The following is a 22,688-nucleotide window of genomic DNA, read 5'->3' as shown; positions in this document are numbered from 1 at the left end:
TCCTTGGAAGCAAAAGAGATTCCCTTTCCCCAGCCCCTGGCAATGATGTGAGGTGGTACCAAATAATATTAGGGTCTGGCTGTGCCCCACTCCAGGCTACTGAAAAAAAAAAATAAACCCTGTCCTGCCTGAAACTAGGACAAAATGTCACAGGTGTAGTAGAGCTTTGTACTGCATCATAATTCACTATCAAATTTAAGCATTTTTCAGGTTTATATATAAGTAAATCTCTGTGAGGTAGAAGTAGTTTTCAGTTGGCTGAACATCTTGGGATATGAGTGTTCTCGTCACATTGTCATCTCTCCCAAGATATATGAAGTCCTTACTCTTTTTGCCAGGCACATTTAGCATGTTGTTGTACTGAATATGAAAAATATCTATCTAAAATTGGTGAATCTATATTATTTTGGAGGAAAAAAACTCTCTTAATGTCTCCAGCTGGGAGTTTTGTGATAGTTATGACTGCATGGCTTGAAGGGAAAATTTCGTTGACTGGGGACTGACTGTAACATATTTTTAAAAATGGAAACATTCTGCCTCTGAAGAACCTAGTTTCTGATGGTTTTCACCTTGTAAATTTGCATCTATTTGAAGAAACGCTAATGGGTCACATATTCAATCTACCCCTACTCTGGGTTGAGTATGAACAACACAGCAAGTTACTAGCACCAGTAATCAAGAGGTTTTCAAACTGGAATCAGAGGGTGCTCAGCAGGATTACTTAGATCATGGATCATACAAATACAGATCCACACTTGTCACATGGATGTGTCTTTTGATATCTGAGTCCTTGGAGGGAATTAGTCTAGTACAAATAAGTTTAAAAGGAATATTTTGCATTTTCCCAGCAGTGTTGTCCTCTGCAAACTGTGGAAAAAGAAACACCCAAGAGTGCAGTTGGGGAGGATATTCACTCAGTCACAAATGGGTGACTGTGGGATATTAGTCCTTCCTGGATAAAAAAATTAATCTGCATCTCAAATGAGAACTAGTATCATTTGTTGTCAGAGCTTCACCCTTTAATCATCAGTAGAAGAAGTATCAAGAAATTCAATAATCTGCCTGAAGATGAGTTTCTGTTAATGATTCTTTCCCTGTCTCTCTGGCTTTATGACAGGCTTATGCATTGAAATATTAACATTTTTATCCCTTTACACATTTTACACAATCTAGTCCTTTCTCCAAATTTAATCTCATGTAACAGTGAATGCTTTCACTTTAATAGCTAGTATTTCCTTTCATCACTTTCAAATTTATATCTTTTTAATTCCATTGGATGAACTCTTGTTCTTAAATTATGAAAAAAGGTGCCCAGAAATTCAGGATTTATCTTCTTTTTGCCATTCGTTATTTTCTATAAAGCTCTATCATGTTCTTTCTTAATGCCACCCAGATACAAAATTTTCACCCTCAGCCTGTAATCATTTGCACTGCCAGTGTCCGCATGATCTCTGTGTCTCCTGTATCTATTTTGCAGCCGAGTTCCCAGAACTGAACAAAGTATTCAAGTTGTATCAAATAACCAACCTTTGGGAATTACAATATTTCCAGACTGATTTTTAATTTACTACTAGCATTTTGTTTAACAGTGATGTCCAGTAAGCTTTTTCCACAATAGTGGAGGGACTTTTTTTTCTGAGCAGTTGTACTTGATTAAGGCCCCAGTAGGTTGTGTGAGTAACCCAAAATATACCATCCAGTGTTAAACTAACCCAGCATTATTCCCTTTGTCTGCTGTGTTTGCTTTCTGACAGTTCTGAATGCCCCACAGTACTTTCTCTCCCATCACAAATTTTGGTAGAAGCCTTTATAAACCTCTGATAATTATTTTATTAAATGATCAGCTGCAGGTCTGGATATATGTATACATGCTTGATTTTCCTTACACCAGCATCTTCACAATGTGGTTAAAAACACAAGATACAGAATAGTGGTTCTGCCCATCCAGAGCTGCCTCTGAGAAGCAGCCAGGAGGCAGAATTGGGAAAGGCCTCTGTCCTTTTGGCACTCCAGTCCTTCTGTACTGCTGCAGCCTTGTCAGGACATCCAGAAATCTCAAGCAATGGTTTAAAGTATTCATTTCTTCCCAAGGTAAAGAAAAAAATGCTCTGGAGAAAGCATATTTTCCTTTTACAAAAGACAGAGCTTAAGAGTTCATCTCCTATTTTAGCATAGTCATGTTTTATTGCTTCCTTCAATTATCACTCCATCTCATTTTCCATGTTCCAAAGTATCTAATTTCCAAAAGGACTGCTAGCCTATAGACACAGAAAAAATGTTTTTTCACTGTCTCCTGTCAGAATTATTATTACAATTATTACATCATTTAAAATTTATATTACACATATCTAAAAGGCTGCAATTAAATTAGGTCCCACTGCACTTGCTACTACCGAAATGTGTAACTAATGGCATTTCAGGCCCTCAGGAAAAACATTTAATTCTGAGGTAAACTCCTCAGGTCAGAAATTACCCACATTTTTGTTCTGTGGGAAAACAGTGCCTGGTGCTGGTACAGCCTAGAGGCTGCACCAGAATCCCAATAGTAATAGTAGTAATGATAATTAATATTAGTATTAAATGTTGTTACTTCAGTTTTATCATAGCTTACTCCTATCTTCTGTTTTCGTATGAAGTGATAAGAATGTGTTTCATTCCATCAGCTGAAGAATACTTTATTCAAGGTTCTGGTGCTGGTTAAGGACACTTAACTCTGCTTCCAGCAAACAAATAGGCCAATAGAAGAAGTGTTTGGTGGGATGAATGGTGGTCGGAGTCAGGACAAATGGTGAAAGAGAGGGGACACCATCAAAAGCTGTTCCACTCCAAATGAATGTTAACACTTGCTCAATGTCCCACGATGAATTCCTTTAGTACACCGAGTTACTGGAAAATATCCACTGCACTGAGAAAGACACACACGTCACTGCTGAGTCAGAAGATGGCCATGGTTGTATCAGCACACATTTTTTTCAGTGTTTTTTTTTTTGGAAGGTTTGTTACCCGACCCTAAAGAAGTAGATGCTCATTAAAAATTGCTACCAGAAGGCATTCCACATGTAGATTTTAAATATACTGTCCTTAAGCCAAACTGGGAGATACAGGGACAAAATATCAAAAGGCAGAGGCAGGATAGCTTAGTGTTAAAATGTTACAAACTGCAATTGCTGTTTTAGTACTGTTTTATTATTGCAATGCAAGGGTTTAATATTTGTATGTTTCGTTCCCCTCTCTGTAAGTGGAGAATTATTGTGACTGCCAAGCAACAACTTGGCATGGTTGCAGTTAGTGCCCTATTCTGTAAATGCTATTGCAAAAGTTCAGTTCCAAATGACATTAAGCCAGTTAAAATTTCAAGCCGAGTTTAAAAAAACAAAAACAAAAACAAAAAAAAAACCACTTTACAAGCACTTGAACAGTGAACTGGCTAAAGTTACATCCTAAAGATACAGGTGATGTCTATGCACAAAAAATGGCTCATTTCTGTGAGTAAATTATCGTTATAACCTTGACAGGAAAAGTAATCTGTAAGGCATGGATATCTGTACAATGCTAAGACACGTCCAATTGAGTTTTCCTGCAAGTCCTTTAAAATATCACCCAATTGTCTCAACCGGCCCTTCTGGAAATGCTATTCTTTACCTTCAGCCTGGAGAGGGAAGTGTTCAGAAGCCTGTGTGTAAAACTGCATTGAAGATTAAAAACCCCAGGAGCATATGAGAAGATATCAGTACTCAGGTGCTTTGTATTAGTGAAGACCAGATAGTAAGCATGCCTTTCCTATCATTTTTCTGTCCCTTCCTGTGTTTCCACCTGGGAGAAAGTGCTATGAATTTATTTTGTAAGAAAAATGAATAGGCATTACAGCAATAGCATTGCTTTCTTGCTGTCAAAATAATGACCTTTTCTTTGAGCAATGTTTTTGTTGCTCAGCTTTCTTTTCTAAATGCATCTTAAGTTAAAAAGCATTCTTACTCTTCCAAAAGATTTTAGAATATGAAATGCTTTCCAGCTTCTACAGGATTTTTTGGATTTTGAGGTTTTTGGGTTTTTTTAAATTATAGCTACTATGAATACTGATACTCCATTAGATTAAAAGGATGTGAACATATTTTTTATCAGGTAAAATAGGTAGAATTCCTCCTATGCTGTGAGATACAGGATGCTGCAGATCTTTCACTTTTCTAATGTTACTCTTTCCTCCTCAAAGCAAGCAAATTCACTATGAGACAGAACAAACAAATATTAAGTTCAGCTATGGTCTGACTGGATTTATATTACTATTTTCCTTATTTTTATAACTCTTAAATTGGTATTTAGCGTGCAATTAAGGTAGATAAATACATGGTGAGTCCCGTCTTTCTTACCCAACCTTCTCTGTCCCTCATTTGTGCTGCCATTGTCATTTGGCTGTGTGATGGCCTGCCAGCAGCTCTGCTGTAAGCTGGGCCGCTTTGTGAAGAGCTCCTGTGGGGGTCTTTCTTGGCTTTGGCAAACTCTTCCTAAAGAGTATTTTCTGCAGTGTGCCAGCAGCTCTTGGCACAGATTCATCAGCTCACAGTGACTTGCAGTGCGGATACTTAATAGTCATCCCCTGTAGCTTGGCAGTAGCTGAGATGGATAATGCAGCCCCCAAGTTGCTCCGTATATGTTAGGTTTCTTCTGTGTGGAAAACTTGGGAAGTCCAATTTAATCAATATAGACCAGGGAAAGAGAAAAGGGGAGATCCATCTTGCACTTCAAAAGATGTTTTTTCAACTTTACTACTATTGAGAGAATAAGAGTGTTTCGGGCAGAGAAATTAGAAGAGGACAGATCCAACAAGCCAATACTGCTGGGCTTTCAGTGCAGGAGGAGGAAAGGAAGAAGAAAGGAGGAACTGCCTCGGTTTTTGTCAGTCATGTCAAGCAGAGAGAAGGATGCGAAGATGGGCGTCCCTGACACACCATAGGCTGTTGCTGTAGGAAAACACACCACTCCCCAGACTCGGGATAACCCTAAATCTCAAACACATCAGGACACAATGATATCTCCCGCACACCTGGCTGCTTTACCCTAATCCATTCTCGGCCTTTCCCTCCTCTTCCTCCCAGTCACCCATGCTTGCCTTCCTTTTTACAGCACACAGGACGAACCCTTCAGATCCTCAACCCTTAGTGTCTGCTGCATCATACTAAATACTCTGCAGAAAAACCCCATTGCACCCTTTTGGACCGTGAATCACCGTCCAGAGGGGTCCCAGCAGCAAGTTCCCACACAAAAGCAGTTCATCACCTGAGGATGTGGAACTAAACCACTTTCACGAAGTGAAAATCTGTTGCTAAAAAAATTGATCCCAGCTTCGTTGGTTTTGGGGGTTTTTTGGGGGTTTTTGTTTGGGTTTTTTTGGGTTGTTTTGTTTTGGAGGTTTTTTGGGGTTTTTTTGGTGGTGATGCTCTGGGACCAAACAAGCTTCAAAGACAGGGGGGCAGGAGCGAGACTGCGGGTTATTTCATGTTATTTCATGTCATGGGTGCTCCCTGGGTCCCTGCTGCCCTGGGATCGCTTCTCGGAGTGTAAGCGTACCTGTGTGTGTGTTTTGGGGACAAGTCTCCCGGAGGAGACGGCAGGGCTGGGACGGGGATGCTCTGAGCCGAGAGACCACATCCCAGTCCGGGGATGCAGCCGAGGTGAGGGCGGCGAGGCGCCCTCCCAACCTCGGGCCGGGCTGGGCGGTGCCGGGGGCTGGCAGCGGGCGGAGGAGGAGGAAAAGGCCGGGATATTCCTGAATGAGCGGCTCGCTGCTCACCCCACACCTCCGCCCGGCTCCCGCCTCCCTCCCGCCACTCGCCGGTGTCTCTTCGAGGCGCAGCCAGTTTCTATAGCGACGGCGCTGAGCCGCGGCTCTTCCGAGTAGTAACAAAGCCCGGCCGCCCGCTGCCGCGCCGGGCTGCGGGGGGAGCGCCCGCCTGTGCCGAGGGCACCCCGACAGGTACGGACACACCGCATGCCCGGCCCGCCCAGGGGATGCTGCCGCCGGGGGGCGGCTGCAGGAGGGACTGGGGCTCCCTGCGGGTCGAGGGGAAAGGGGGAGGCGTCCGTCCGTCCGTCCGTGCGCCCGTCTGTCCGTCCGTGCGCCTGTGGCAGCCGATGCACAGCGGGGAGGGCTGCGGGAGGTGCGCCCCGGGTGCCCCTTCCCGGCTAGTCCGCGGGCACCGGGACGGGGCGGCTGCCCCCGGTACCCCCGGTACCCCCGGTACCCCCGGTACTGCCGGGGCGGCGGCGGGAGGCGAGGACACGGGCGGGCTCCGAGCCCCGGGTGGCAACCGGTGGGCTTGGCTCGTCCCTGCCCGCCGGGCACTGCGCTGCTCCTCGTCCCTCGCCGTCACCCCTTCGTAGTAATGCTAATAATTTCTCTGCTGTTGGTGGTGTTATAAAAAATGTGAGCCCCTGGAAATTTTGGGGTTACAGAGTTCCGTTTCTTCAGCTTTATAAAGTAATGATGAATGGGATAATAGCCTTAAAATGCGCTATTTAATTAAAAAAAAAAAAAATCAGAAGGATTGGTGTTGTAGAGTAAACAAGACAATTACAGCTTGTTTTTAGGAGTAAGTGTACCGAAAGCTTTTAGGTAAAACGAGTCCGCAGCTTTCCGAGTCGGAAGGCTAAGATGGTAGAGGTGATAAACGTTTGCTTATCTCGGGCAGCCAAGGTTAGGCAAAGAATAAGCCGTCTTCACCTCCTGAGATGCTAATGTCAGAGAGTGGATGGGAAGGTCATTAGCAGGTCATTAGCCTGAGCAATGCTTGTGGTGACTGTAATCAATAACATCCGAATGGTAGTGCTGTGTGAATAGACATGGATTTCTGCAGAAGTTTAAAATTCAAAGGAACTTCCTGATGATGAGAGAAGGCTGACCCCGCATGATGAGGTCCTAGGGAGCAGTCATTGTGGGTCATTGCTGAGTGATTTAGGAAACAGAGGAGATCCTGAGCCAGAGCAAAATTGTGCTGAAACACATATGCAGCCAGCAGCGCGTTCAAGATGGGAATCTTCCTGGCTGTGAATAAGGGGGAAAAGAGAAATAGTATGTGAAATGAGGACACTGTGACTGAGGACACAGTTATTGAGTAGGTGAACAAGAGCTGACATTTTAAGTAATATGTAGTCTAAATACCAGATTATTTGAGACTGAAAACATTGTACATAATGTAATGTCGGGGTATCAAAACTCAAAGCCTAAGCATTGACTGGAAGAAGTTTGAGAAGTATATAAATGAAATGCTGGGTGAAAAGTGGAGCTACAAATACCATTAAGCAAATGATGTGAAAACGGTGGAAAGAGAAGATACAGCTCTTCAGCAGTCATGAATACAAGTAGAAAAGAAAATGGAGACAGGCTTCTCTTGCAAGAGATGTATAAATAAAATGAAGTTTTAAATGAATATTGATCAAGTTTGAACTTTCCTCAATATAACATTTATATCAGTAATATAATAACAATATGTGGAGTGGAATTATAGATTTTTTAGAAGCAGCAGTCATCAAAAAAAAAAAGTGGAATTTCTTAGATATGTTGATTGCAGTGGTTTTCCCAGTGTTTATAAATGCTTGTCCTTCTCTTCTTTCAAACGTGTCACAACAGTTGTTTTGTTGAAAGACTTATAACCTTCTGAATGACCTCTGCTTTTCACGCAACACTGGAAAGCAAAGTCTAGAGTTCGCAAAATGTGTAAAAATGTAGACCTCAGATGAGTTTAGCATGATGGAAAATAGCATTTCAAGACCACGCTGTGGGCTATCTGAAATTGAGTGCACTTGCAGGAAATAAAAGGTCAGCTGTGCATAATAAGGGCCTGGACACCTCTACCCCCTTAACTGTATGGCAGAGAATGAGAAGCATCAGAAAATCTTGCTTTGAAAGTGAAAGGGATAAGCAAAATATTTATGGCTATGTTGCCTTGTAGCATTTCAGTCTCAAAATTGTTCCTTGTGGAACAATTGTACACTCTACTAGATGAAGTTTATTAGTGGAAAAAATGTAGTAGTTGAGGCAGTACCAGGAAAGAAAGCAGTAGTTCAGTGTATATAATACACCCCACAATATAGCCTGGCATGCATAAGGGCTTCTAGTGGCCCACAGATCTAGAAATTAGATCACAATCTCTCCGACTGTCATTTTGCACTTTTCTGGCACTCCTCAGTCCAGACTAAGTTTGTAGGAAGCCTGTTGCCAAATTTTCTTGAAAGCATCATCTAAGCCCTGCACTCTGTGCATTGATATAAGGCCACTACAGGAGCCTGCTTGCCGCTATTCTTCTTGCTGTGTTCAGTCTTAACATTTTTATCTATATCCTAGTTTGATGCCTTTAAATATTTTTTTTCTGAAGATGTGCATGTGCTTGCTGTAACCGGCAACTCTTTCAGGTATACAGGGACACTTATCACCTGCTGCCTGGAGCCTGTGATTTCAGTCCTCCCAGCAAGGTTGCTAAGGAGTACTAGGGATCCTTGGAGAGCAAAGCTCAGGAAATTCTCCTGTGGCCTTTGCACACATTGTGTGCTGAAGCACTGCCTGTCCAATAAAACTACTGTTCTGACAGTAATATAGTATGGCCAGATGTGTACCTTATGTATCACATTGCAACATAAGATAATTGTGACTTTCTTGTCAAAACAAAACATCTCCAAGTGTGAAAGTGCTGTGATAAGCTGCAAAGATCTCAGGCCTCTTCAAAATGTACCTTAGATTTAAAATTCATTTGCAAAGACAAATCAAGGAGTATAAGATTCACAGCTTTTAACCTACTACAGTTCTACACTTTTTAGAACAAAATCCTATGTGTTTTGTTCAGATTCTTTTCCTGCAGAGATGATGCAACACAACATTTTAGGTGTAATAAATGCCATAATTCAACGTGCCTTTCCTTTTCCCATTTTATCTTTTCCACCATCAGTGAGTGGACACAAACATTCAGTAGTAGTTGAAATAACTCAGCACTTTAAGTTTAGTTCAGATAGCATGAAAACCTGAGATGTTCTAGCATCACTAGAGCATTGAGCAGAGACTTCAAATCCATTTCTATTCTGTCTGATCTCTCTTGCCATTTCCAAGAAATTTAGCCAAAGTGTTACAAAGCTGTAGTTCTCTGAAAGACTCAGGTTCACGAGTGTTTTGTAGATATATATTGCATTTTGAAAGTAACATCTATAAAGATTACCACCACTGGTGCTAGTTCAGAAATTGAAGAAAGGAAGAGGGACAGACAGTCTTATCTCTCAGCTTTCAACTACTTCAACTGGGAATTGCCCAAGTTATTTGCAGAAAGGCAGCCTTGTGAAAAAAGGGGTGTGACAATCTGTTTTTGAGAATAACTGTAAGGAAACCTGAGGGTGAATGGGTGAGGAAGAAGGTGGGGGCTTATGTGCAGCCCATGATGCAGACAGAGCCCAGGAGTCAACAGGCATGGTGGGAGAGTTACCTGGGACTGGTGTGAGGAGCCAGGCTGAGACAGGACTCAGACTGGGACAGGCTGGTGGAAACCCAGCCAGGAAAATCTGATATTAGACTGTGCATGAGTTCCTTCCAGTGGATGGCCCAGCTCAGGGCTGAAGCCTTCTTGCAGACCCCCTTTTGTAAGCCTTCAGGACCCTATTGGCAATATCCACCGCAGAAGGTGTTGCTCGGGAAACCCAAATCTTTCCATAATAGTTTCAGGGCAGGTGTTGTTCCAGGCAGGGGAACTGATCTTGGCAGGCAGTGCACAGCAAAGAAAGAAAACTCCCATTTCAGATGGATAGCCAGTCTGTACTCAGGCAGGAGATGTTCTCCTGTGAGCGGAAAGAAAATATTCCCCCCTTGGTGACTCACAAGCAGTGACCTGATCAGAGTCTGCTTGAAGAAGCATCTGACCTTGAAGCTTCTGCTGTGGAATAGCTTTGTGTGAAAGTAAAGCTGACCGCTGAGGAGCTACACTGCAGGTGTTTACCAAGAACCTGCAGATGCCATTTGCCTCCCAATACATGATGGGGGACCTGGAGTATTTCCACAGAAGTATTCTCTGTTAAAAACCAACATGCTCAAAACTCAAGCTGATACTGGCCTTCCACTCTTTAAACAGTTCCTACAAGTAACTCTCAAAAAAAGCTCCAAAAGGCTTACCAGTGCTTCTACCAATATTAAAAATATTTAGTTTATTTCACTAGAATTTTATAAACATCTTAAGCAACAATTTTGAGTAGTGTTTGGAGCACCAGGTGGAGTGTTGTATAATGTGTGTGTGTAATGAGGGCTTTTATTTTCCTGTATCTTTCAGTCCACTGAATTACATTTCTATGCTGGTAAAGTGACAGCTAAATGAAAGTCGAAAAAATAAACAGTGCTGTGTTTGGTGCTAGGTTCAAATGGTACAATGAGTGAATTGCAGGGCCACAAATTATACTATGAGAATAAACAAAAAAATTCACTAAACAACTGCTGACTATACTGTGAAGTCAGTAAAGCTTCCTGTGGAAGAAAATGATGAGTTATTGTATGACTAAAACTGTATTGTAATATATATATTCAGTGGAATGCTGATGTTTTGTAATGCTCTAGTACTTGGATTTGCTTTCAGTATATTACAGACATTTTACTGTGTCCACTGATTCAAAGAGCACTTTTGTAGATGATGCTTATTCCTGTAATCAAGTTGCCTCTCTTTGTCTGACAAACTAAACAGATTGAGCTCTTTTAATCTTTCCTTTGAAGGAGATTTATTCAGCTCCTGAGTATTTTTTGTGTCTATCTCACTGTTCCTGTGAGAAATTGTCCAAACTGCTCAAAATCCTATATAGATTGTGAACATTGTGACTGTGCAAAATCTCTTCATTTGACTCTCACCACAGCCCAAAAGGTAATGGTATCTCAGCTGTGTTTCTCTCCTCACCTGTCCCATGTTGCTAAATTCGTGTTGCAAAGATCTCACACTCAGACCATTTGTCTCTGTGTCTTCTCTATGTCTCTGCTCATTAGAGGGAGGTTGGACTAAACGACCTTTAAATTCCAACCAAAACTGTTCCAATCTATGATTCTGTATTCACAGCGTGAATTAGGTATCCAGCTTACCTGAATAGTCATAGCTTTTCCTACAGTAATCTGATACACTAACAATACAGCTAGCAAGTACTTAAATGTTAAAGACAAGAGCTTTTTATGTGTGTGCGTTAATTCCTCATTTTATTTATATCAAAGTTGTTAGGTGGATATGCTCTCTGTACTTTTTAAGATTCTGATATATTTCTCCTTTCTTCTCTACTGTCACCATGACAGACCTAAAGTTGTCTTTTCCTTCTAATAGGCCTCTGAGATAAGTCCCTGATGTTTGTGCTATTAAATTCAAGGTCAACACCTTGAATAACACTTGTTAAGTAAATGGAAATGAAATACTATCTTACTAGTCTGATCTATCTAAAAAGGCCAAAAAGGGAGAGCATCTTCTGGCAGTATTTACACTCAAGATGATAGGCGTGGGTACTTACACATTTAAAAATCAGCTAACAATGAAAAAAAATAATTTTTGGCCCTCTCTGTTAACTAAAAATTGGGAACAAATATCTATCCAGTAATATAAAAACTTCCCTCTTTATATTGTAGGTTTTTATTCACTTGAAATATCAACCCTAATCTTAAAATGCCATGTCTTCCATAGGACAAAGAGAGAACAGAAAGCATACCAACAATGAATCATCTGTTTTTGTTATCAGTCATTCAGACCCTTTGGTGATGGATGGGTGAATACATTGAGCCTAGAGCTGTAAGCCAGCTTGGCAGCTGGCAGGTAAGTCCCTGGAAGCACACCAAAATGCTTTCTCAAGCACCACACTTCTGTTTGACTTGTTGTATTTAGCCAAATCATATCCTAGAATACGAAGTATCCTCTTAAGACAATAGGATCACACTTGACATCTACTTTCAGCGGAGCTTAAGCATATAGAGATTATACAGAGGTAGGGATCTGAAGAAGGGTGCTATTCTGGATGGGGAAATAGAGAAACAGCTCTTACAAGACTTGGAAAGAGAAAGTCAGAACTGAAAACGAATGGTGTACTGGTGACGTTAAGGTGAAGTAATAATATTGCGTATTGATAAATCCCCCAAAAATCCCAAGTGAACTAAATTTCCAGTAAGTTTTGTGTCATGTGTTTCTTAAGGATTAATGCAGCTTTCTTATATGACTGCTGTTCCCAACTATGCCACCTGAAAGGCAAGTTAAAAGCATTTTATTAGCATGAAATGGAGAAGTACTGGTGTCTCCACAAGCACTGGAGAAGCAGTGGTGTCTTTCTCCCTTCCCCTGGTGTACCTCCCTGTGCTAATGGCAGCATTTGCTTTAAGAAGATTCTTTTCATGAATTTATTGCAACATGGCCAAAACATCTGCTTCATGCTGAAGTGTGGTTCTCTGTGTGTTCATCAGTGTAAATGTAAGGCTTCAGTGATGCATATTGACACAGATTTATTAAAATATGAATTCTCATTGACTTTGAGACTGAGAGGAGGGAGGAATGGCAAAAAACACATAGAAAGAAACTTTCTGGGGTGGCTTTTTTAAGTGCAGTTTTGATATTCAGATATGGCTATGAATAGATTGAACAGCCTTCTGAACTTTGTGCCCTTTTAAAAATTAAGTGGCCTGCCTATTTTCTGTTTCAGTAAAGTAAAATTATTCATGAAGGGAAATGTCAGTTGTGCCAGTCTTATAATTAATTTTCAGTTTTTATAACATTAACAGGATGCTTCAGTCACTATTTGTTACTTATACAGATAGCTCATACAATGCATGTTGTGCATTTGAAATTCTGTAGGTATCTTAAGAGTGTAACAGCTTTTCTCTAGTTCTAGAACACACATACATGTGTGCACACACACTTATACATGGTACCTTCTCAAGACAGCTGGGGTATTTTAAATTATGCATACATATGGACATGTATATTTATATTTGCCAGACAGATCAAGGGTATAAATTGACTTCGTAGATACAGGTGTGGAAATTTTCTGCATTCAGTGATGCAGATTACTGTACAAACACACTCATCCCTGTAACCTTTTGTTTGCCTTTTGCTCAAGGAAGAGAAACAATTTCACACAATGTGATCAGTAAAGTACAACTGTGGACATAATTCTGTGCAGGTGTCCCAACCAGAATTATCTATCCACTGACTGTAAAATAGTAACTTGTAATAAACAATCCTGCTGCATATTTGATGTCTCCTCCTTTTTACTCTATCACTCTGCACTTCTTTCATTAGCAGTGTTATGTTATGCTTAGCTTTTTCCCTCTTTTATTTCACTTACAGTCTCATCTGTCTGCATGCAAGAAAGCTGTCCTCATAGGAACAGAGATTTATTTTTTTTTAAGTTGTTTCAAAGAGTTACCTTTTATGTTTTATTTTGCTGCTCACACATTAGTGACATCAACCAATGCACAGATAAAGAGCAAAAAGAGGCATGAAATAATGCTATGAGAAATTGTAAATACTGGGAAATAAACGATACACAATGATCAGCACATGACTGTCTATATTGAAAAGTAAGGCTCATATCTCTCCATCACTGCTGTCCCTGAGCTCCTTTGATCCTGTTTGAAGAGTTGCATTTGTCTGGGAATGTTTGGAGGGCTGATGCAGGTGGACTTCAACACTTGCTTTTATGTTTGTATATTCATAAAATTTAAAATTCAAATGTGTTTGTGTGTGTGTTATAGTAATGCACAGAGCTGATGGATTTAGATTAATTATCTGCTGTTAAAACATTAACAATAACTTTCACAGACAAGACACATTAACACAAATTTTTGCTGTGCAAAATATAGTGTCTAAACAGACAGAAGTGCAACAAGTAGGGTATGTCAGAAAATTCCAAAGAAGGAGGTAATAGTATTTGGCATCAGTTTTGAGTTGCAATGGATTGGAGTGGCTTGCGTGTATTGCAGGGAGTTTTGTTTGTATTGGCTTGTGCTTTTTTATGGTGGAGAAGATGGGCAATAAGGGTCTTTTAGGAAGAAATATTAATTATGAGTGGGATTTCTGCACTGGCATGTGGATGAGAAGAAATTTCTGCCCTGGCAGTAGGCCTATTGAAATACCTAATTTTACACTACCAAGCACACTGCGATGTTTGTATCAAATTTTCTGGAGAATACACTGAAGGAGTGCAGAGCGCTCAGACAATGGGCAAAGCTGGAAGACTCATTGAAAAAAAAATCTAACTGAACCCATATATTGCAAGATCATATTGTTCTGAGAGAAGAAACAAATCTTGGGAAAGCAATTCCATCAGCATTCATAGCACTAAGCAGTGGCCCAGTTCCTGTGCTGCCGGCTCCAGAACTGACGTCATCTGTCCACCATGATATACTGGACCACTCAGACTGGCACACAAATACTGAGCAGCTGCCTCACACAAATCCAGTTGCAGATCTCTAGCGAAAGAAAGAGTCCAGTCAGAGATATGAATGGTTATTCACCCATCTGCAAAAAGAAATGCAGTGTGCTAGGCAGCAAACAGCAAGCATCATAGACTCACTGATGAGCAGAGTGATAATGGGGAAACCACAGGGAATTGTGTTGATAGGAAATGGGTAAATATTGGGGGTCTGTTCAGCTCAACCCACTGGTTCCAGGGAGGACACTTGACAAAGCTCACATCTTGCATACAGCTCCAGATGTCCATGAAACTTAAGGATGTTTTTTTCTCTGATTTTTCTGTCTGCTGCAAGTCTGAGAGAAAGGGAACTGAAGTCCTAGATCTCTACTCTGCCTCTCCAGAGTGCCAGCTGCCCAGGGAAGACTGAAGTTAAATTGTTGTGTTTCTGCAGCTGGCTTTTAGGCTCTGAGATATGACAGGCAATATATGTACAGGTCACACCAATTTTTGGGTTTCTTTCAGCTACACTGAAACCAAAAAGGGCCGTTGTTAAGGAATAGACAGTATAGAAACATCTTTGATCCCCTGCCTAGACTGAGTGAATTAGCTAAATGGTGAATATCTCACATTGTGCAATCATTATTGTTCATCATTGTGACAGGCCGGAAAGAGCAAACATAATAATTAATACTCAGCATTGTGATAATGCCATTGTGTCCCAACTTTAAATTGTTTAAACGAAGCTTCTCTTTTATTTAAGTAACTCCCTGATAATTCTGTTAAATCTTCCTTTTCTTCAGCCTTGAATCAACTTTTCAATAGAGACATCTTGTATCCTCTGGTGAAGTGGGCTTAAAGGCGGGGAATGTCTGTGTTTGTATGTGTGTCACTCCCTTTCAAGTACTCATTGCACAGCACAGCTATGACTGAATTATTTTCTTCAAATATCAGATAAAATTATCCAGCTAAATGTTGTTTTACACATACATATTGTATATGTGTGTAAATTAAAGCATTTATCTATTATCTAATTATCTAATGTAGTGTTTAAAGAAATACATTGAGCTACTTTTCATGGAATCATAGAATGGTCTGGATTGGAGGGACTTCAGAGATCATCTAGTTCCACCCCTCCTGCCAAGGTCAAGGACATTGTCCACTAGACCAAGTTGTTCAAAGCCCCATCCAACTGGCCTTCAATTTCCACTTCTTTTTTTCTGCATTTTCAGAAAGGCAGTGTTTTTATTCCAGTTGAACAACAGTCACTAACAACAATATTCTATCTGTGATTTCTTTTATGAAGAAATACTAGCGCTCATTTTCACTGTGAAAACTGCAATTTCAGCTTTTATTTATGCATTTTCCTGAATATATAGTAATGGATTTATAAGTATGGAAGCATAGTGTGTAAAGCAATGCACTCCCTCCTTTGTAACACTTGCTGGAAAATGCACTGCGTGTTAGACCTGCTTTTGAAAATCAGAATAGTCAAAGATGTAATACATTATAAAGAAAAATACCTGGAAATGTGAATGTTCCTGTTAATATATATACATTTTTATCTTTATTTGATAGTGCAGTTGAAATAAAAGCACATTCCTTGCTGTGAATCACCGCCCGGGGGTTTTATGAGCCCTCCAGCATGGAGAGGGTTCATAATGCTCAAATGGACAAGGCCCTTCAGACCTGTCTCTACTTTTGTTGGGAACTGTAGTGGGCACCTGGGTGAGAATGGGATCGAATGGGTGTAGAAGCACCAAAGTAACCATGCGAGAAGGACCCTGAGAATGGCACTCAGATGAGGTCATCAAGATAACAGGGAACATCTACTTGACCTTCTAAGGACACCCACTTCAGGAGACAGGTCAGTGAGTAAAGCCTGATGACTCACAGAAGTGGGTGGGAAGAATAGATTGTTTGCTCTTGCCTGAAGACAACAGAAATGCACATCCAGGAGCAGCACGTGTTTGCCAACCTAAAAAGAAATGGATGAGGCATGTCCAGTTCACCATTGCAAGGATTGTATCTCCATCATTAGTGCTGAACAGACTTTTGGTTGTCTGTGTCTCAGTGCTTGTGAGTGCATGGATTGGTGTACCATCAGCACCCTCCCATTCTGCAAGATCTCACCTTAAGCTCTTCTAACTTCTTGGTACACAGGGCTGCAGTATTGTCTTCTAGACTTTTCAAGATGTGAGGTTTAAACCAGTTGAATTCCAGAGGATCCGTCCAATATAAATTGTTCTGTAATTCTGTCACTTGAAAGCAGGAGTAAGTTCCATGAACTTCACTGCACAGGTGATAAGATTAGTTTTGTATAGGTTCATGGTAGTTTCTTAAATCTTGTGCTTTTATCTTCATTTTTTTGAACTACCCATGTTTTCTTTTTTAAAAATTATTTTAAATCACCTAGGTACAATAAAAAGGGCATTTCTGAGCATAAAAGTTAGTTTTAAATAATCTTTAACTTGAAAAAATTTCATTCAGTGTATCTTTCTGATCAGAAGGCTGTAAACCTCTGAACTTCAGAGACCTGGGATTGAAATGTCATCTCAGTTGTTGGCTGAGACAGGATCAATCACAAACAATGAGGATTATGTATCCACTTTAAAAAAAAATACAGAGCCCAGACTGAACTATCCAATTTGCAGACCTCATCTTGTCGCATTCTTTATGGTGCTAAGCTGATTGTATGAGGCTGGAGCCATAAGTAATCTCTCTCATTCAACTCTGCTGCAATGTTGCTGGACATACAGAATGAAGGCATGTTACTCAAAATCATGCACATCTGTCAACTTTAGCACGGGAGTTGTGCTTTAGGTTTACTACTTGTCTGATAAAATACAATTCCTTTAAAAACACTGAAGGATCTGCTGTGAGCCCCACCAGCCTTTACCCTTAGCAGAATTCTCTGTTAAATGAACCAAGCCGTTTGTCATGGTGGTGGTCTGACAATTCAAGAAGTAAATTTACAACTAAATAAAACAGCTTTCTCCTGAACTTTGCTATTTCACTGTAGCTATTTTGCTGGTGTTTTCAGTATCAAAATGAGTGCTACATTTTGATCCCAAATACTTCTGTGTTCTATCATTCTATTATTATTTATCCCATTCATTCTCATCAGTGTGGTGGGCAACAGAAGGTATATTTCATTACTCCATTTCTTTTCATATTCAGATTACTACCAAATTTTCGTATCGTCTATTCCTGTATAACACACATTTTCCTTACCTCCCACCTCTGTCTGTGCCTTAATACTTCCTTAATTTGATTCCTGTCACTTGTAACATATGCCTTGTAACCTACACTTTCCCAGCTGACTTGACGCTTCCATCACTTCCCTTCCTCTTACCTAAGCTCCTTATACCTCTTTTTGGTCATCTTCCTGAAGTGTATAATTCTGCTTCTTTGAAATCCCCCACAAATTCACCTTGTGTACCAAACTTGGTTTTATTCCACTCAGTCCTTCTCCCCCTGTACACACTTCCTGCTGTGTTTCCTTAGCATGCTAATTTAAAATTAAATTTTCTTCACTTGCACTTAGCTCTCTCTGTCCACTCCCTACAGCAAAGTCTTTCCAGTTCATCATACCGCTACTCTCTTTTCTCTGATTCACAGCTCTCCTCTGTAAGGACTCCCAGGTAACAATCTTATAAATCGTATTCTGTGATCAGTTGCACTCAGGCAACATCAGTATCACAAAGGGATTGAGCCCAATGTCTTTGCACAAGTATAAGCAAGAGAGAAAAGATAGAGAGCATTTACTTTGAAGGTCCTTTTTTGCTCCATTTAGATCTTGTGCTTAATGATGTGGTTATTAAGGTGTTGCTGTAAGATGCCTTGTAGGCTTTAAAGACAATTATAATGCATAGTGCTTTAGTTTGTTTCCCTTGACTAGCTGAGTTAAAATCTTACCCTGTGAAATGGTTAAGGATTGCTATGGATGGTGAGAGGCATCTCAAGTTCTTTCATAAGCACTGGTGTAATAAGCCTGTGGTTCCACCTGGTGTGTTCACAGAATATGAGACACATCTAAGGCTGCAGTGTCTCATTTGGGTGTGATACTGAGTCTGTGTGAGTGTATCAAATACTTCATTCACATAATGTTCGATCAGTGAGTCCTTCAGACTTGATATCCTGCCAATGGGGCTGCCACAATTCGTGTATTCATAAACAGTGTCCTTGAGATCTTGTCTGCTCCTTTCTGCGCAACCCAGTGTATTAAAAGAACTTTATCTTTTTGGGGAAGGGAACAGTATCCTGTGGTTTTTATGAATGACTAGATGCCATCATAGTTGTTTACTGGTGATGTTCCCTGGTTGCAGTTATATATTATGAAGCACAGTTGTTTCCAAGATTTAATAATGTGACAATTCAATTTATTTTCTTTTTCAGTAGCAGAGCCAAGGAGAAATAAATGGTTGTTTGTGTCAGTTTTCTAGTCAATTCAGTATGACTTTTGCCTTAGCAGGGATTACAGATTTAGGAACTGAATAAATGAGGCAGTAACAAATGTTAGAAATGTCAAAAAGGTATCCTATGAAATAGCAATCAAGAAAAGCGTACAGTAGTAGTTTGATTCTACCAGCTTTCTCCCTGTTACCCAAATAAATAAGCATTTTGCCTGAGAAAGGCCTGCATGTGCATCCTAAGAAAGTGTTTACATCCAAGATTTAATTCGTGCTGTCATTTTACAAGCTAAACTCAGTGACAAGTTTTGACAAACAAATCCCTCAAGTTTTTCTTAACACATCTTTACAGCTACAGGCTACCACAAGGAAAGCAAGAGGAAAACGACCTTTTTTCTCAAACAAAGGGATTTTTAAGGCAAGCCAATGTGATTTGTTGACATATTTGTAAGCGTTGCCTCTTGTTTGGTTGAATCACTCTTGATTTACCCAAGAGGATCTTAGTCTAAAGGATTATGCGTATGCCATGTTGTCATTTTTCCTATCAAAAGACTTGTGACCACTCTGACCAAAAAGAAGAGAATGCTTTTATTGCTTACAATACCAAAAATGCATCTCTGAAAATGCTGTGCAGAGCTTTTGATTTTATGCAATTCAGTGGGATCATTGAAAGCTAGAGATTTGGGCATAGGCAGCGTGATATATTATCACCTTTTGCTGTGGCTAAGGAATGCTTCATTAACAAGACAAAATGGGTATTAGGGCTGTCTAGTGAATCTACTAAACATAAAATTCACAATTGAAGCATCTGCTTCTCCCTCAGTCCACCTCTGTCTTGTTATCTGTCCTGTGAAGTGTTCTGTGAAGCCCACTCAGAAACAGGAGTGTCTCAGGAGAAAAATAATGAAAATTCAAGTTTCTCAAGCCTTCTACTGCAAGCCTTGTCACTTCAAACACGGAAGGTGTTTATGGGCAGGAAAAAACTTTGGAAGGCATCTGTATGGAGGAGCAGTGACAGACATTGTGTGAATAGCAACATTTGCATAAACGTTTTAGTAAGTGGAGATGAAAGTCTCCATTTTCCATGGTTACTAATCCTCAGATATCCAGTTCAAACAGACGTATCTAAAAGTGGAAGGTACAACTTTTGCTGTCTTTTAGGGTATCTCCTATCATATTTCAAAGTGCAGTCTTCTGTAGCTTTACACTCTACGGTGATGCTTACAGATAGGCAAGATATATTGGCACAGGTTGTAGACAAAGCTCAGCATATTAGCACAGGATGATAGAGTGGAAATGGTACATATGGTTGGCTGATTCTCCTACAAGCCAGATTAACTTAGCTCATCCAGAGCTACGTGTTATTATAGCTAGGTTGGCTCCAGTATGAATCCAGCTCAGTTATATCAACACTGCGCTGCAGTTTAAAGTGTAGATGTACTCGCTGTTGCAAAATATATCCACCACAATTACTGAGAAATGCCCCTCAGGGTGCACTTTCTTTGGGTGCACTTTCTGAAAGAGTCCTGCAGAAGCAGAGAAGGACAAATATGAGCTCAGATGCTCTCAAGTAATATTGTAATCATTTGACTCTGGAGCAGAATTGGATTTTAATCAATTTCACGGAGAATTCTTTCTGTCAAGAAACCAAGCCCAAGGGAAAAGGTATATTTCAACTTGCTGCAAATTATGTGGTTGGTGTTTGCAGAGATGTGAGAAAGTCAGATTCACAGTGAATGCTGCCTTTCGCATTATTAGTGCAACAGTTGTTAACTTTCATAAACTTTGGTTTAGTAGGCTAACAAACAGCAGTGTGCAATCTTGGTGCTTCAAACATGGAGCTTTCCATGAAAAAGTAATGGTATAAATAAAGGCTAAAGCTTCTTAGCTTTTGAATAGAGAATACCTCTATATAGGATTTTTTTCCTAGATCTTCAGTCTTTGCAGATTCTATGCATTCGGCATACCGAAAATGAAAAACAGTGAAATATGTGTTATCCCCTAATGTCTAGTTAATTAGTTCACTTCCTAGCACATCTTTCTAGTATCACATTTTTGAAAAGAGACTAACACAGCAGAATATTCAGAAGCCTCGTATTCACTTGCTTAAGTGAAAGCAGAGCAGAGGAGATTCATTATTTTAAATAGTTTAAAGAAAACTGTCATTTAAAACATCTGGTATTTTAAAATGTTCTTGGTTATGTTTCTGTTCTACCAAAAAATTATTTTCTTACTCAGTGGAAAGGCAAGAAATATTTTTAATTTCCTACTTTAGTCCATAAGCCTTAGCCAAGCTGCTCATTTGTGATATTGTATAGAAAACCTAATATCCTTGGGAATACTTGCTGAAGAGCTGCTGTGCTGATGTTGGGATTTTTATTACAACAAGTGACATTCATAACCTGTTAGTGTTCTTTTTTCTAATCTTGTAGTACATGTTGCAAAACACTTAAAACTAAAATCCCATTGATTAAGTTAAGAAAATAGCAATACCTGGTCTCAGTTATTAATTTACACTAAACTAAATTTATAGGTTACTAGGAAAGTGCAATAGCTCTCTATGGACTGTGTTGCTTTTGAAACCTTTAGAATTAAATTTTATGTAGTTTCTCTCAGTTTTGTGTGTTGGTTGGGGGTTTCTTTTCTAATTAGTTTAATATACAAGCTGTGTTTCTGAATATGCCTTGATTACTTCCAAAATGTCCGAAGCGATGCTTTCCTCTCATGCATTTTGTATTTTGAATATGCTTGACTGGCAGACTTCAAACATTCACATTTCGTTTAACCTTTCAACCACTTTCGTTGCAGATGACATCAAAATGCTGTCGCTCTGGTCAAAGAAAAGACAGTTTCATACCCTTCATTGAGTTTGTGAGACTTAACCAGTGTAACTCTTTTGAATGATAGAAAATTTGTAAAGTCCAGGCTGCCCTTGTTCCAGAATAGAATTATGCAGCACTTGCTGAAACACATTTCCTAAGTGCAGATTTTTCGATTTTTTGCAGGTTCATATTGATCCGATTTAGACCTGATTGGATTATCTGCTGCTGTGGCAGTATATTTCTATCAGAAAACAGGGATGGGAGATACACTGCAATCTTAACTGGATTCTGATACATCCTATGAATAAATTGCAGTTTTCTTCTGCTCCTCTCACCCAGTCCAAAGGGTACTGCATATAGACTCTCAACCCATAAGGATTCTGCCCTTTACTTGAAATATTTCATCTAGTAGCACTTCAACTCTTTCACTGAGAGTTCAGAATGCATAAAAAAACCACCACATTTCACTACTAAATAACGTGCTAAAGCTGAGCAGTTAGTATCAGTCCCCCTGAAATTTAATTACTTTATAAGCATTGATCTGAGTTAATCAAGTGTCACCAGCAGAACACTCTGGCTATTCTGACATTGGTGGTGCAGCAATTTATGGATCTCTGGTAGTCCCAGATCATTCCCAGTAGCTACAAAGATACTTCCAGGCTAATACTTAGAAGCTGCTTTTGTTTCACATGATTCCTGTGTTCCTTAAAGGAATAGAATAAAAGCTCTGCGTATCATCTGACACAAATTAATTTCACTCCTTCCATCTGCTTTTTCAAGGCCTGCAATTTTGTTTTGCGTACCTGCATGGAGAACGGTGGGTGTATGTGCAGTAACTGTTCTTTGCATATTATGTATAAATCAGGCCAAACAGAATTTTTCTACAAACCTATTGTAAGAGGACAGTACATGTTGCTGTTAATGTCTCCTCACTGGCACTTGTCTGTTAGGATTGTTCATTTCCCATGAATGCAGTTGAAGACATACAACTTTACTGCATGTCAACTACATCTACCGATACCATAACTTTTATAGCATCTGAGAGTTTTGTGTTTGCTCTTTTTAAAAA

At 40.0% G+C, this 22,688-nt stretch overlaps 1 protein-coding gene across 2 annotated transcripts in view; it reads left to right on the top strand.

Moving 5' to 3' along the window:
* Positions 1-5,788: 5,788 nt before the first annotated feature.
* RNF182 (ring finger protein 182) overlaps positions 5,789-22,688 on the top strand; it is a 29,042-nt gene continuing 12,142 nt past the window's right edge. Inside the window, exons 1-2 of one of the 2 annotated variants that reach the window (XM_033072408.2) lie at positions 5,789-5,971; positions 11,670-11,798. The gene's annotated coding sequence lies outside the window, so the exon portion shown is untranslated. The remainder of the gene's footprint in view (positions 5,972-11,669; positions 11,799-22,688) is intronic. The other variant, XM_033072397.2, reaches the window with a different exon arrangement.

This window comes from Catharus ustulatus, chromosome 1 (genome assembly GCF_009819885.2).
Source record: "Catharus ustulatus isolate bCatUst1 chromosome 1, bCatUst1.pri.v2, whole genome shotgun sequence".
Taxonomy (NCBI): domain Eukaryota; kingdom Metazoa; phylum Chordata; class Aves; order Passeriformes; family Turdidae; genus Catharus; species Catharus ustulatus.
This window is presented reverse-complemented; position numbering and strand designations above follow the sequence as displayed.